The following is a 17,191-nucleotide window of genomic DNA, read 5'->3' as shown; positions in this document are numbered from 1 at the left end:
CAGGAGGCTGAGGCAGGAGAATTGCTTGAACCCGGGAGGCAGAGGTTGTAGTGAGCCGATCGCACCACTGCACTCCAGCCTGGTGACAAAGCGAGACTGTGTCTCCAAAAAAAAAAAAAAAAGGGCAACTGTATCGACATTGAAGGGCATTTCACAGAAACAACTGCCCTGTAGTTTCTGAGATGTCACTATTATGAAAGACAAGGCCAGGTGCAGTGGCTCATGCCTGTAATCCCAGCACTTTGGGAGGCCGAGGCGGGTGGATCATGAGATCAAGAGATCAAGACCATCCTGCCCAACATAGTGAAACCCCATCTCTACTAAAAATACAAAAAATTAGCAGGGTGTGGTGGCAGGCGCCTGTAGCCCCAGCTACTTGGGAGGCTGAGACAGGAGAATCACTTAAACCCGGGAGGCGGAGGTTGCAGTGAGCCAAGATTGCCTCACTGCACTGCAGCCTAGGCGACAGAGTGAGACTCTGTCTCAAAAAAAAAAAAGACAAAAAAACTGAGGAAGTGTTCCAGATTAAAGGAAACTAACGAGATGTGGCAACTAAATGTAGTGTGTGACCCAAGATTGGATCTGGAAACAGGGAAAGAATGTTGCTATAAAAAACATTATTAGAACAACTGTTGAAATTTGAAAATAGAATATACAGTAAATAATAGTGTTCTATTAATACAAAACTTCATTACTGTGATAATTACATACCCTGGGATCTTCTTGGGTAACATGTCACAATACCTGCAACTTACTTTCAAATGGCCCAAAATAGAATAGATACGTTGAAGAAGAAAATAAAATGAGAAATGCCATAGCAGATAACAAAAAGTATTTTGAATCTATAGCAGTAAATACAGTATGCTCCTGGCAGAACGGAAAACAGACAAAAGGTACAGAATAAAGAGCACTCCAAAAAAGGTCCTCACTCACATAGATGTAATCTAGATGTTTGACAAATATGGCACTACCAGTCAGTGTGGAAAGGGTGCTTTTTATAAAAAATATAAAAAATGATCCTACAATAGTTGTTACTCATTGAGGAGGAAGGACGGAACTCTCACATAATGCAAAGTCAATTCCAAAGAAACTGATGTGAAATGTATGGGGGAAATGTAAAATAAAGCAAAACTATAAAACCTATATAAAAAGAATAGGTCACATTCTTTATATGTGACCATTGGAATCAAAAAGAATTTCTAATGCAAGAAGTTCAAACAATAAAGGAAATACGGATAAGTTTAAGAACATTATAATCATGATCTTTCATTCAACAAAAGACTCTTACAGAAGAAAGTGAACAGGCAAGTTATGAAAAGGTGCAGATTAATTCAATATATGAAGAAATACTAAAAATAAAAGAGAAAAAAAATCCAATGGAAAATGGCCCAAAGATTTGAACAGAAACTTGAAAGGGTAATAACTAAAAAGATACTCAACTTTATTAGTGATCAATGAATACAAAATAAAGCACGATAAATCACCATTGTAAGTTTACCAGGCTCAAAATAATTTACATCTGGCTATCAAGAGTTGAAACGACATGCAGCAACTGGGATCCTTTTTTGGTGCCATCTCAGCTCACCGCAACCTCCACCTCTCAGATTCAAGCAATTCTCCTGCCTCAGCCTCCTGAGTAGCTGGGATTACGGAAGTGCCCCACCATTCCCGGCTAAGTTTTTTGGTACTTTTAGTAGAGAAGGGGTTCCACCATATTGGTCAGGCTGATCTCGAACTCCTGACCTTGTCATCTGCCCGCCTCAGTCTCCCAAAGTGCTGCAATTACAAGCATGAGTCAATGCGCCTGGCCACAAGTGGGATTCTTCTACACTGCTGCTGGTAGTAAAACCACCTCACAAAATAATTTGGAATTTATCTATTGAGATGCATATCTATGACCCTTCAATTCCACTCAATCCAGGAAACATGGATAAGAATATACCTATCACTGTTCAGTAACTATAAACACACACACACACACACACACACGCCATCAACAGTAGAATGAATCCACAAATGGTGGCGTATTCACATAATGGAATACTACACAAATACAAATGAATGAAGGCCAGGCACAGTGGCTCATGCCTGTAATCCCAGCACTTTGGGAGGCCAAGGCAGGCAGATCACGAGGTCAGGAAATCGAGACATCCTGGCTAATACAGTGAAACCCCGTCTCCACTAAAAATACAAAAAATTAGCCAGGTGTGGTGGCGGGCATCTGTAGTCCCAGCTATTCGGGAGGCTGAGGCAGGAGAATGGCATGAACCCAGGAGGCGGAGCTTGCAGTGAACCAAGATTGGGCCACTGCATTCCAGCCTGGGCCACAGATAGATAAATAAATAAATAAATAAATAAATAAATAAATAAATAAATAAGAATGGAATACAGTTATGTGTAAGAGCAAGGATAAATCTCAATAATATAATGTTAAGCAAAACTTAACAGGATATTGGAAGAAAATTAAAAGCTCAGTTTGGTTTCTTTCATATAAGGTTCAAAAACATGGAAAACTAAATAACGTATGTAAGAAGGAAGGGAAAGGTACAGAATTAGTAAAGATAAATAAAAAGCCTTCAAAATTTCTAGCAACTTTTCAATCTATCAAACTAGGTGGTAAATACACTGTATTCACTGTTAAGCTATTCACATATTTTTTAATCATTGTTCTGTCAACTTAATTAAAAAACAGAGAAGAAAAAAGGACTTGTGTTTCTAATAAATAATTCAAGTCAGAGAGAGTAGGTTATGTTTCCTATACTGAGTTTCTTAACCAGAATATTTGTACTATTACAGAGCACCACATTTCTGCATTTTTCTTCTTAATTTTTCCCTAGCAGATCCTCAAATCCCCGTACCCACCTTCCCAAAAAAGGAAGGTTTAAATGCAAGTTACCACATATGCTTTTATAATGTCAGGATAGAATTTTATTTAAACTATTAAAAGAATAAGACCTGGCCAGGCACGGTGGCTCATGCCTATAGCCCTAGCACTTTGGGAAGCCGAGGCTGGCGAATCATCTGAAGTAAGGAGTTTGAGACAAGCCTGGCCAACATCGCGAAACCCTGTCTGTACTAACAATACAAAAATTAGCCAGTCGTGGTGGCACATACCTGTACCCAGCTACTCTAGAGGCTGAGGCGTGAGAATTGCTTGAACCCAGGAGACAGAGGTTGCAGTGAGCCAAGATCATACCACTGCATTCCAGTGTGGGCAACAGAGTGAGGCTCTGTCTCAAAAAAAGAAGGAAGGAAAGAAGGAAGGAGGGAGGGAGGGAGAGAGAGAGGGAAGGAAAGAAGGAAGATAAAATGCATGACCCTGAGTGAGACACTTAGATTTGGCACTCATCTGGAAGGTCTGATTGGACCTGGAGACAAACGGGTGGGTAAATGTAAGATGCCACATTGTTTAGGATTGTTGGTTATAAAGATGTGCATGACATCTTCAGAACTATAGTATATTTAAGGTGAGTGTCTTGACATTCCAATGAGAATCCCAATGGAGTGTTGACTTTTTAAAAGGTGTCATCATCTAGTAAGACTTATATTCTTTCTTATCTTGTGTCTTTTTTTTTTTTTTGAGATGGAGTCTCGTTCTGTCACGCAGGCTGGAGTGCAGTGGCATGATCTCGGCTCACTGCAAGCTCCGCCTCCCAGGTTCACACCATTCTCCTGCCTCAGCCTCCCAAGTAACTGGGACAACAGGCACCCACCACCACACCTGGCTAATTTTTTTGTATTTTTTTTTTTTTTTTTTGGTAGAGATGGGGTTTCACCGTGTTAGCCAGGATGGTCTCGAACTCCTGACCTCATGATCTGCCCCCCTCAGCCTCCCAAAATGCTGGGATGACAGGGGTGAGCTACCGCGCCCGGCCCGCTTATCTTGTATCTTGTCTGTGTTACTTTTCACTTACGATCATCTCTCTTCCTAAAGATTATGATCATCTTTAACCATCCTTTTCATGGATAATTTCTGCACCCAAGATTGCCAAACTCATGTCTTTTATCCTTTTAAAAGCTTCTGAAGTCTCGGCTTTTCCAACCTTTTTACCCAAGTAATACGAAAACAGCTGGTTTTCACCCACTGACTCTCCTCTAATAAATATGTCACAGTCTTTTTTCATAGTCCCTGGTACCGTATTCAAAACATTTTTAATACAATCATTCTAATGCAATAAAAATGATTTAATTTATATATTTTTTCAGGTCTGAAATTTCCAGTCTCTGTAATGCATAATGATTTTATCAAAGTCTTCACAGTCTCTTGTAACACTGAAGATGAGATTAAACAATGTGGATTCAAAGTTAAGTGTTGCTTGTTGATTAATATGATACCTTAACCTATCATTTTTTACTTGAAGACTGTGACCATCCTGAGGACAGTAAGTAACCACACTTATTTATCATGATACCTTGAAATCCCGGACACTCAATAAATTTCATTGAATGAATGATCAATTTTAAAATCTTCATGTTAGGTACATTTTGCTTTTGCTGACAAACACTCCTTTCTCCATCTTCTGGTAGGACATCCTAGTGATGAGGGGAAACCATTCCTTCCATATTTTTGTGCACGTGGTTTGGACTTTGGCTGCCTCAAAGCTCCCACCCCACTCCTGATATAGGCATGCGGTTGCTTATCTGGGTTTCATCCTTCTAGCCATGATAATTTATTCAGGAATGAATACATGGCACACCCAGGCCAATAACACTCAAATCCGAAGCATCAGGTAGAAATGTTGAGAAGGAGAAGCACTCTCTACACTGAGAATCCTAACTCTATGGACACCACCAATCTGGAGCTGCCAGAGGCCACCCCATAGACAGAGCCAGCTAATAGAGCCAGCACGTAATAAAGAAGAATTAAAACACAAGGAGGGAGTCACAGCCAAAGTTCTGCTCATATTTGTTGAGCCCCAGAGCTAGCAATGACAGACAATGATCTACATTTGGAATTTTCAGTAACATGAACTATATATTCTTTTTTAAAGCTAGTTTGAGTTGTGTTGACGTCATTAAACTTTTAACCTGTGATTTAGTCTTTAAAAAATAAAGTTTTATAAAGGTTTTAGAAGTTAACTTATACTGATTTACATAAATCCCGATTAAGAATTTCATAAACCCCCTGACAAGCAGCAGTATAGTTAAATAGCCTGGCCTTACTGAACCCATAACCAGGAGTCCAAGCCAAAATGAAAGGCCTGGTGTTGGGTGATAAGGACAGGGTTGTGTGTATACAGGGAGAAGTGCTTAGAAGTAGTGCCTGGAGGAAAATAAATCAGGAAATGACAGTGAGTAGAATAAGTTTTGTAGTAGAAGATGAGAAAATTAGTCTAAGGTGGGGAAAATGAGAAGCAAGGAGAGTACATAATACAATTTCTTTTGAAGGGCTTTGCATGTGGTTGATATATGGCCTTTTGTTCCTTCTCTAGATTTATCTCCTATCACTGCTCCTCTTGCGCTTCCTAATTCAAGCTGCTTCCAACCACCAGTGGTTGCCTAAGTAGGCCTTGTAGATTCTTTCCTCAGTGCCTTTGCATATACTTTGTCCTGTGCCAGGAATGCCCTTCCCATCCTTCACTCAGCCTTCAACAGTCAGCCTCAGCCTCCCTTTGAGAAGCCTCGAGGGACCCCCTTTCTGCCTTGTGATCCACCTCCACAGGAAGGCCTGATCTCTGCACCTCTGGAGAAAACCTCTTCCTCATTTTTTTATTTTTCACTCATCTATAACACAAACTGCCTCAGCAAGGAGACCTTGTCTAATTCACTTTAACATCCCCAGTGCCCAGTACAATGTATAGCCCATAATACATACTTCAAAAATATGAATTGATAAAATACATTGAATTTCATGAAGAAAGATTTAAGATGACCAATAACAAAATAGTAGGTTCTGTACGTTCATCAACCCCAGACAAAAGACTAAAGCAAAATATCATCCTACTAAAAGATCAAATAAATATGTTGAGCATTTACTATGGAATAGCACTAGAAAGAAAATTTCTCTCCATTCTCATCCAACACACGGTCCAACCTTAAATGTAAAGCAGATCCTCCTCCAGCTCCCTGTTGCCCTCCAGCCCACTTAGAGACATCTTTCTGCCAGAACAGGCCTTTCCTGTGAGTCTAACTGATCTTACAAATGCAGCATGAGCTCAGCTATCAGAATGCTTCTATATTTTGTCGGCCCCATATTTTGCTCTATATTTAAGCAAACACAGAATAATGACCAAGTATCTGTGTGTAATTGTCATTTTATTCTAAAGCACTACATGTAGCTGAGTTTTATTGAAGGGTTTTAGTGATTATGATCTGACCTAAGGAAATGACAATTCCCCTAGGTTCTCAAATAGGTTTTCCTAAACAAAATAGGTTTTCTAGTAGGTTTTCCTAAATAAAAAGGCAAATTTTATTTTAGACTGAATACTGCTTAGGGCAGATTCTTTACAAATCTTCTAGGGGAACTAAGGGGTTTATTTCAAGTATTTTAAGTACTAATAATGTAGTAGAAGAATTAAACTTAGAGTGGTTTCAAAGTATAAAACAACAATGAATGGAGATCAGTTAGCAAAAGACAGACTTTAGCTTAAAGTAAGGGAAGACTTGTCCTATAATTAAAGCTGTCTAGCAACGCAAGGGGCTGAATTCCAAAGCAGAAAATTTACCAAGAGTCATAAAAAGAAATATTCCCATAAATTTGATGTCTTCCAGATATTACTTCATTAATGATTATGGCATTTTGAAATATGTAACAAAGCCATAGGTCTCCTTTTTGTAGATGAACAAATCGACAGGCTTAAATGATTTGCCCAGGGTCACATATTGACTGATGCATGTCTGATGTTCTCTTTCTTGTATAATATTTCTTTATTGTCTTAGGAAATAATAAGCTTCCTGCAATTGCAGGTGATGTTACTTATTGCTATTCAATTCTTGATCTTCAAGGCAAAACTCAAGTTTTTTATTATCTGAGAGTTGGCCTCGTTGGAACCTTTTAATAGATAAAGCTTTTATAGTTCTGCAAATTCTTAGCATAGCACTTTAATTAGCTTTAACCAATTTTGCATTGAAAAAGTTAGATGATAATGATTAGCCTGCAAATTAGTAGATCATCTGTAACAAGTGTTAAAACATTAAATGTCAATATGTTATTACAAATACAGTAGCAGCTAGAAAAATAAATGTCAAAGTTTTCATTATTTTTTTTGGTAGTTTCAGTAGTATCAACCAATGGTATCTGCAGTTAATAGCTCAATCTTTTTATTAAGAAAAAAGTACTAGCATTGAACCATAGTGCAAAATGAGATACAAATTTTCCTCAGCTCCTTGAAGTTAACAGGGCAACTCTTTCTTCCATAGAAGGGTCACAATTCCAAATTAAGTTAGCATTACAAATGTATGGAGATGGGGAAACTAAGATCCTTAAAGAGGAAAAAGGGGGAAAACAGTCAATTTACAGAATAAAATTACAAATAATCGGCCAGGCGCGGTGGCTGGTGCCTGTAATCCCAGGACTCTGGGAGGCCAAGGCAGGTCGATCATGAAGTCAGGAGACTGAGACCATCCTGGCTCACACAGTGAAACCCCATCTCAACTAAAAATACAAAAAAATTAGCCGGGCGTGGTGGCGGGCACCTGCAATCCCAGCTACTCAGGAGGCTGAGGCAGGAGAATGGCGTGAACCCGGGAGGCGGAGCTTGCAGTGAGCCAAGATCAGGCCAGTACACTACAGCCTGGGTGACACAGCAAGACTCCATCTCAAAAAAAAAAAAAAAAATTAAAAATAATCAATAAATAATAAATTGTCTTTTCTTCCTTAGTAGTAAAAGAAATAGAAAATGAAATTACAGTAAAATACAATGATTTTTACATATCAAGCTGAAAGGTTTTAACAACACAAACACTCCATGCTAGTGACAATGCAATGAAACTAGAGCTCCGTGGTAGGTGGCCTCTCAGATTGTCCCCAGTGATTCCTGCCTCCTTGAATTCATGCCTTATGTAATCCACTACCCTCACGAGTGAGCTGGACTTAGTAACTTGCTACTAACTAACAAAACAGAGCAAAAGTGGGAGATGTCACTTCCAAAGTTACCCACAAAAAAAAAAAAGTGACTTTCATGTTGCTTCCTCTCTCCTACTGTCTCTCCTGCTCCCTCTGAGAGAAGCAGCTGCCGTGTTCTAAGCTGACCTATGAAGAAACCAATGTGGCAAGGAACAGGTATCTCCGGCCAAGAACCAGTGAGGACCTGAGGTATGCCAACAGTGACCTGAAAGAGCTCAGAAGCAAATCCTGCCTCAGTGGAGCCTTGAGATAATTCACCACGGGCAGACACCTTGATTGTAGTCCTATGAGAGACCCTGAACCAGAGGAATTGAGTTAAGCCATGGCCAGATACCTGACCCATAGAAACTGGGATTAATAAATGCTTATTATTTTAAGCTCAATTTGGGAGTAATTTTTTTACACAGCAAAAGACAACTAATACATATTGTTAGTATGTATTCTAGTTTTCTGGAAAGCTAGTGTGACAATATGCATTAAGAGGCTTTTAGAAAATTATTTTTACCCAATAATTCCACATCTAAGATTCTTTTATAAAGAAATAAAGCAGAATGCAATGAAAGATTATTTGCAAAAAACCCAAAATTATCTTGATGGTAAATCTTAAAACTATTGCTTATAATGGTTAAAACTTGGAAATAAACCAACTTGGAAATAAACCAATGTCTCAAAATTCTGGGACTACATAAAAATACCAACAAGAGTTTTTTTAAAGAAGACAATTCTGAAAAAGAAAAGTAATGAGGGATCACCAGTCCTACCAGATAGTAAAGCATATTTAAAAGTTACAATAACTGAAACAGGAGGGATTGGCACATGAATAGATGAATAAATGGGTCAGGACACTCCAAAGATAGACACAAAAATATACATAAATTTGAGGTGATAAATATGATCCTGAAAACAAGGAAGAAAAGATGGATTGTTTAATTTATATGTATACTATAGTCAAACAAGTTGCCATTTGAGAAAAATATTTTCACCAATGCTTCCAATTTTAGGCAAATTATAGTTAAAATAGAGAATGAAAAATAGAAGACAAATGAAAGTTTTTCTATATAATTTTGGAAGGAAGAAGGTATTTCCACAGAAAACAAAATCTAAACTCCACACAAGAAAATGCTGATAAATTTGATGACATAAAAACTTTTAAAATACCGGCATGGGGCCGGGCGCGGTGGCTCACGCCTGTAATCCCAGTACTTTCAGAGGCCGAGATGGGTGGATCACGAGGTCAGGAGATCGAGACCATCCTGGCTAACACAGTGAAATCCCATCTCTACTAAAATTACAAAAAGATTTGCCGGGTGTTGTGGCGGGCGCCTGTAGTCCCAGCTACTCAGGAGGCTGAGGCAGGAGAATGGCTTGAACCTGGGAGGCGGAGCTTGCAGTGAGCCGAGATCCGGCCACTGCACTCCAGCCTGGGCGACAGGGCGAGACTCCATCTCAAAAAAAAAAAAAAAAAAAAAAAAAAAAACCACTGTACATAGCAGGCCAGGTGAGGCTGGGGAAGAACATCATTAATATTAAAAACACTCTTTACAAAATGGCAAGGAAAAAGAATCTGCAAGAACATTAGAGTCAAAGGGCTATGTTCTTTACTCTTTAAAGGGTGCCTAAAAATAAATGTTAAAAATATGACAGAAAATATACAAAAATGGCTGTGATTGAAGAGTGAATATAGAGAAAACGAAATTAAAAGTTTTTAAACATAGGAAGAGATGTTCAAACTCTTTCATAATGAGAAACGCAAATTAAATGATATAACAAGTTATCACCTACTGGAATGACAAGGTCCAAAGTGTTTGATAGTATGAGTGTGTGGGAAAGAGACACTCTGAAACTTTGCTGATGGAAGTATTCATTGCTACAACCTTTTTTTTTTTGAGATGGAGTCTCGCTCTGTCGCCCAGGCTGGAGTGCAGTGGCATGATCTCGGCTCACTGCAAGTTCCGCCTCCCAGCTTCACGCCATTCTCCTGCCTCAGCCTCCCAAGTAGCTGGGACTACAGGCGCCCGCCACCACGCCCAGCTAATTTTTTGTATCTTTAGTAGAGACAGGGTTTCACTGTGTTAGACAGGATGGTCTTGATCTCCTGACCTCGTGATCCGCGCGCCTCGGCCTCTCAAAGTGCTAGGATTACAGGCATGAGCCACCGCGCCTGGCCCCCTGTTTGTTTTTTAAAACTTCTCATGGCTGAGCATTTTCTTCATGTCATTATAAAAAATGAACAATATACTGACTTTCACAAATGTCATAGAAAATTGATAAGGACAGAGAAATGGAAGAAAAGGTATAATCAATCTTCTAGGTGTAACAGTTTGCTTTTCTGTTAAGTGTCTTTTCCAAAAGCAATTACTAAGGATGGAGTGAAACCTGCACCAAAAGAAAAACAAACAAGTCAACATAAACCTTCCTATGCCTTCCTAAGTTAAAATATGTTAGACTGGGCAGGTAATTGTCTCTCCCTTTGGAAACAGAGTGCACGACATGAACTATGTATTTTGTGGTTTGTGATTTGAGGAAGGTCCATGCTAAAGGCAAAAATATTTACTCACTTATTTCAATCTGCCAACAATGCAAAAAAAAATCTACTGGTCAATGTAGAAAATGAAATGGCATACTATTCCTCAGATTTATAAAGGTATTGAAATACATGTATTTATAGATACACCTCTCAATTTGGCATCATGCATTGATAGATGATCTTTATCTGCAGGATCCTTTTTTTTTTTTTTTTTTTTTGAGATGGAGTTTTGCTCTTGTTGCCCAGGCTGGAGTGCAATGGCACAATCTCAGCTCACCGCAACCTCCGCCTCCTGGGTTCAAGTGATTCTCCTGCCTCAGCCTCCCAAGTAGCTGGGATTACAGGCACCCGCCACCATGCCCAGTTAATTTTTTGTATTTTTAGTAGAGACGGGGTTTCAGCATGTTGACCAGGCTGGTGTTGAACTCCTGACCTCAGGTGATCCGCCTGCCTCGGCCTCCCAAAGTGCTGGGATTACAGGCATGAGCCACCGCGCACGGCCCCAGGATCCTATCTGATCCTATCTTAAGGTTAGAGTAGTAGGGGGTTTCAGGAAGGCAAGTGCCACAGGCAGGAAGGTCTGTGTTTTGTGATAGTGACAGGATTTTACTGATGCATGGGGAGAAGAGAAAGAATGTCTGGACAACCTGGGTGTAAAATGTACAGGGTTTGGCACAGCAAAGGAGGGATACTAGATGAACTGAAATGAATTGAAGGGTGTGGGCAGGGATTGCCCCAAATCACGTTTGGGACTCTGATAAATGATTGCTTCCCAGGATAATCCCAACCCATTTGCACATACACTGGTCCAAGAAGAGGGTGCTCAGCTTTTCTCAGGCAGGTAGAAGGCCAGAGCCCAGCTTCTTCTGAGTTAGAAGAGGATTCCAATGTCATATCCCAAATTTCCAAAGTAGAGTCTAGCAGTCCATATTTTTGGAAAGTTTCCTATCTGATTCTGAGTTATGAGAACTGTCATCCACTATTTAAGAATGCCTTCTCGGCCAGGCACCGTGGCTCATGCCTGTAATCCTAGCACGCTGGGAGGCCGAAGCGAGTGGATTACCTGAGGTTGGGAGTTCAAGACTAGCCTGGCCAACATGGTGAAACACCGTGTCTACTGAAAATATAAAAAAATTAGCTGGGTGCAGTGGCTACAGACTTCGTCTCAAAAAAAAAAAAATTCTCTACCATATCTTAATCGGAATGACTCTTGTATTGTGCATCTCATTCTTTTCTTAGGCTTTGAGGGTGTTATGTTTCAGACCAATGTATTGCTCTGATAGCCTAAAACATGGAGAACCATCTGAAATTTTTCACTGGCCAGTACTGTATAAATAGTTGCTAAAGAATTAAATCATCATTATCAAAAGACAAATTTCAGTAATATATCACTCGTTTAAACCTAAGCAAAAGGTAGGATGGATGAGCAATCAATATTTGTGCTCCTTTTTTCTATCAACTACAGTTTCCTAGTAGGAAAATCAGCATATAATTTTATTCTGAGTCACCAAGGAAGTAGAACAACAAATTCTCATAAATGAAAGGGAACCTAAAAGTCATTCAGTTGAACATCCCTTCTAATTCCTAAGTCTCTACTATAGCTCCACTCATAGGTGTATTCTGGCCTAGTACATTCCAGAAAACAGGAATGTATTAGTTAATGCAGAAAGTAGAAAATATAAGCCTACAGATTAAAAACAAAATTATAAACACTTAAATAAAAGCAATTTCAGTCACCCACAAAAGTACAAGGCTGAAGATTTGCTCATGTTTTCCTGATGTTAATTTGACATGTGATTTTAGGGTTTGCCTACACATAAGCACTAAGACTATCCACACAGAATGGGGCTTCCTTGAAATCTTGCCCTCACATTTAGGCAGAAATAGCATAATCACTATGAACTTCACAGATTAGAAACAGTTCTAAAGGTGGCAGCTCTTAGATAAAAACTCACATTCTTATTGCACTACATGTCTCTTGAAAAAGAGAGAGAAATGGGCAAAGGGTGGGTCTATGCTGCCCATGACAACAATTTAGTAGATTAAACTAAGCCAGATCCTTGCAGCAATAAAGGTGGCTATGGCGCTCCCTGATAACCCCAGTGTTTGGGCCAAAGTAAAGCAGGTGAACCTGTACTAGGAGAAATATCCTTAGTAGATATTAAATTTTATGCTTCCTAAACTACAAATATCTCAAGAGGCCAAGAGAACAGTTAACCCAAGGTAGAGGCTGTTAGTTGTACATCTCTGCCACTTACACACTTTCTATACAATCTAGTAAAGATGCACAAAGAAAAAATCAGTCCTAAAGTCATGATTTCATATAGACAGTCCTCGACTTGCAAATTTTCAACTTAATGATGGAGTAAAAGTGATACTTTGATACTTTTTCTTTTCTTTTTTTTGAGATAGAGTCTTGCTCTATCACTCAGGCTGCAGCGCACTGGCAGGATCTCAGCTTACTGCAAGCTCCGCTTTCCAGGTTCACACCATTCTCCTCCCTCAGCTTCCCAAGTAGCTGAGACTACAGATGCCCACCACCATGCCTGGCTAATCTTTTTTGTACTTTTAGTAGAGACAGGGTTTCACCGTGTTAGCCAGGATGGTCTCGATCTCCTGACCTCATGATCTACCCGCCTCATTCTCCCAAAGTACTAGGATTATAGGTGTGAGTCACCACACCTGGCCCAAAAGTGATACACTTTCAATATATTATTCAACATATTACATGAGATATTCAACACTTTGTTACAAAATAGGCTTTGCATTAAATGATTTTGCACAACTGTAGGCTAATGTAAGTGTTCTGAGCACACTTAAAGCAGGCTAAGCTAGGCTGTGAAGTTCAGTAGATTACGTGTATGAAATGCATTTTCAAATTATGATCTTTTCAACTTAACGGCAGGTAATTCAGGACAGACTCCCGTCATAAGTCAAGGAACATCTGTATAATTCTTAGTTACTTGAAGTTGACTGTATCCACATGGCCTTTCTTCTGTCTCAATAAGACAAGTCTGGTGCTAGGCAAATTATTTAACCTCTCTCTCTGTCCTCAGGTTTCTCCCATGGAAATGATGATCTTCTAAAAATATGACACAGTGTTTCTACCCCATGGTAACTTTTTTTTTTTTTTGAGATGGAATCTTGCTAATTTTTTGTATCTTCAGTAGAGACGGGGTTTCACCGTGTTAGCCAGGATGGTCTTGATCTCCTGACCTTGTGATCCGCCCTCCTCGGCCTCCCAAAGTGCTGGGATTACAAGCATGAGCCACTGCGCCCGGCCCCCATGGTGAAAAATTTTAATGTCTCCACATTGACCACCCCCCCAAAAAAAAAAAAAAACACACACACAGAGATAACAGAGTTCAAAACTAGTTTTCCCTTCCATTCATTCCCAATTTACTCTTCTACCTGGGACTACTTAGTCCCTGACAATGTCTTGAGCTTTTATACCTTCAGCCACCTGAAATTTTTTTTTTTTTTTTTTTTGAGACAGAGTCTCACTGTGTCACCTAGGCTGGAGTGCAGTGACATAATCTCAGTTCACTGCAGCCTCCACCTCCTGGATTTAAGCAATTCTCCTGCCTCAGCCTCCTGAGTAGCCAGGATTACAGTTGTGCTCCACTATGCCTGGCTAATCTTGTATTTTTAATGGAGACGGATTTCACCTGTTGGCCAGGCTGGTCTCGAACTCCTGACCTCAGGTGATCATCCCGCCTTAGCCTCCCAAAGTGCTGGGATTACAGGCACAAGACACCACGCCTGGCTAGTCACCTGAAATTCAATCCCTTCCCCGTGCACACTTTTTTTCTTTTTAGAGAGATGGGGCCCTGCTATGTTGCCCAGGCTGGTCTCAAAACTCCTGGCCTCAAGTGATCTTCCTGTCTCAGCCTCCCAAAATGCTGGAATTACAGGTGTAAGCCACCACTCCCATGCACACTTTAACTCTGCCTATTGATTCTTTGAACATAGCTGAATTTTTCTTTCTTTCTTTCTTCTTTTTTTTCTTTTTTTTTTTTTTTTTTTTTAGACATTGTTTTGCTCATTGCCCAGGCTAGAGTGCAATGGCGCAATCTCGGCTTACTGCAACCTCCACCCCCAGGGTTCAAGTGATTCTCCTGCCTTGGCCTCCCGAGTAGCTGGGATTGCAGATGCCCGCCACCATGCCTGGCTAATTTTTTGTATTTTTAGTAGAGATGGGGTTTCACCATGTTAGCCAGGCTGGTCTTGCAGTCCCGACCTCATGATCCACCTGCCTTGACCTCCCAAAGTGCTGGGATTACAGGTGTGAGCCACAGCGCCTGGCCAAAGTTTTCTATTTCTGAGCTCATTGTTCTATGGCATTTTCCTGGCCCTTGTGATGAGCTGCCGAGTACCAATATAGGCTGCACAGGTGACTCCATCCTCCCAATGAGGCTATTTACTACTTGAGTTAAGGCATGTTCCTTAGGGTCTAGGGTTGCCAAATAAAATTCAACTAGTTGTCCAGTTAAATGTGAATTTCAGATAAACAACAATTTTTTAGCATAAGTTTGTCCTGTGCAATATTTCCATTTCAAGTTCATTCAGGGTAGAGGTTGTCAGCTGAGTTGTCCATTTCGCACCCACCGTTTCTATACAATCTAAAAAAAGTTTTCATGCAGTTATTTAGAATACACACTAAGAAGTTGTTTCTCTAAAATTCACATAAACTGGGTCACCTGTGCTTTTATTTGCTAAATCCAGTAACTCTACTGGGGACACCTATATCACTTTAAATGCTCAGAACAGAACTTCACGATACTGAGTGCTCAAAGTGTGTGTTGATTAGTTTAGCGACTGTAATTTAATCTAGACAAACTTGAAGACGGCTGTTACAGAATACAGTGTTTCCAGCATTCAGCCTTTGGTGCCTCCTTATTTCAAGAGATCAACCGTCAATTCATCTGATGCCTCTTCTGAGTTAGCAGGATAACCCGGAGTCTGACCTAGGCTGGGTCAGTTATCAAGCAGTTGCAGTGGGGCATGGAAGTTGGAAGGATTGATTCAATGCTGAGACCCAAGGCAACAAGTTCCAGACCCAAGGCAAGGCAGGATTCACAGCACCAAGTGTGGATGAGAAGGGAAGGGTTTATAGCAGAAGGGTGGGCACGACTGAGAGAGTAAGTTCAGGGGTTGCCATGGACAAGGTCCTGATGCAAGAGCATGTGACCGAGATAATCTCACAAAGCAGCTGTAGCCACACGGATAGCACTGAGCCCATTTGGGCAAAACCCTTCCTCCAGTTTACTAAAGCAATCTTCTACATATTACCTTGACTGTTCTCTGTGTCTTCCTTTGGACTGTTCTGTGTTAGCTTTATCCTGAGAATGAAATAGTTGTGTCTTTCTAAATTTGTGCCACACCAGAGACAGAGGTGAGAAAAGAGATGCATGATCTTTAAAAGAATACCATGCTTCCAAGGTGGTACTGCTCTAAAAAGACTCAAAGTTTCCTATAGCAAACATGAAGAGGCAGGCACAATCGGAAAGTCTGTGGCACACTGTAGGAGAATGGCAGGAGGTCTTGAAGAGAGGTCACAAAGGGAGGAGGTGGCCACACAGGTGCTTTTTAGACCAGCCTATTTATTTATTTTTTTTTTTTTTTTTTTTTTTTTTGAGATGGAGTCTCGTTCTGTTCCCCAGGTTGGAGTGCAGTGGCGTGATCTCAGCTCAGTGCAAGCTCCGCCTCCCGGGTTCATGCCATTCTCTTGCCTCAGCCTCACGAGTAGCTGGTACTACAGGCACCCGCCACCATGCCCCACTAATTTTTTGTATTTTTAGTAAAGACGGGGTTTCACCATGTTAGCCAGGATGGTCTCAATCTCATGACTTCGTGATCTGCCTGCCTCAGCCTACCAAGGCAACCTCCACCTCCTGGATTCATGCAATTCTCCTGCCTCAACCTCTCAAGTAGCTGGGATTACAGATGCTCACCACCACACCTGGCTAATTTTTGTACTTTTAGTAGAGATGGGGTTTTGCAATGTTGGCCAGGCTGGTCTCAAACTCCCGGCCTCAAGTGATGCACCTGCCTTGGCCTACCAAGTACTGGGATTACAGGCATGAGCCACCACGCCCAGCCTTAGAGTAGCCTTTTAAGTGTCACCTTCCCCATGAGATTCCTGAAACCCTTCTACCAGTACTCTATGGTTGCTTCATCCTCAGTGACGTGCTGACTATTTTCCTCACTGGATGTTTTCTCTGGGTTTTCACCAAGTAAACCAAAATCACTGGTAAAGAACCAATGGGCCACAGAACAGCGTTGCTGACTGGCTGACGGATTGGTCCTCCAGAGTCAGTGGTGCAGCGGGTGTTGCCTGGACCTGCATCGAATCCCATCTGGGCCAAGAATAAAAGTACTTAGCCTCTTTGCATCTCACCTTCAAAATCTACAAAACCTATATGGGGGTGCTGCCTGTTGAATAAAATAATTTTTTTTTTTTTAAACCAAGTCTTACTTTGTTGCCCAGGCTGGAGTGCAGTGGTGGGATCTTGGCTCACTGCAACCTCCACCTCCTGGGTTCAAGCTCCCTCAGCCTCCCTAGTAGCTGGGACTGCATGGTGCACACCACCCATGCC

The sequence above is a fragment of the Papio anubis genome, chromosome 14 (genome assembly GCF_008728515.1).
Source record: "Papio anubis isolate 15944 chromosome 14, Panubis1.0, whole genome shotgun sequence".
In the NCBI taxonomy this organism is placed as follows: Eukaryota; Metazoa; Chordata; class Mammalia; order Primates; family Cercopithecidae; genus Papio; species Papio anubis.
Note: the sequence above shows the minus strand (reverse complement) of the source record.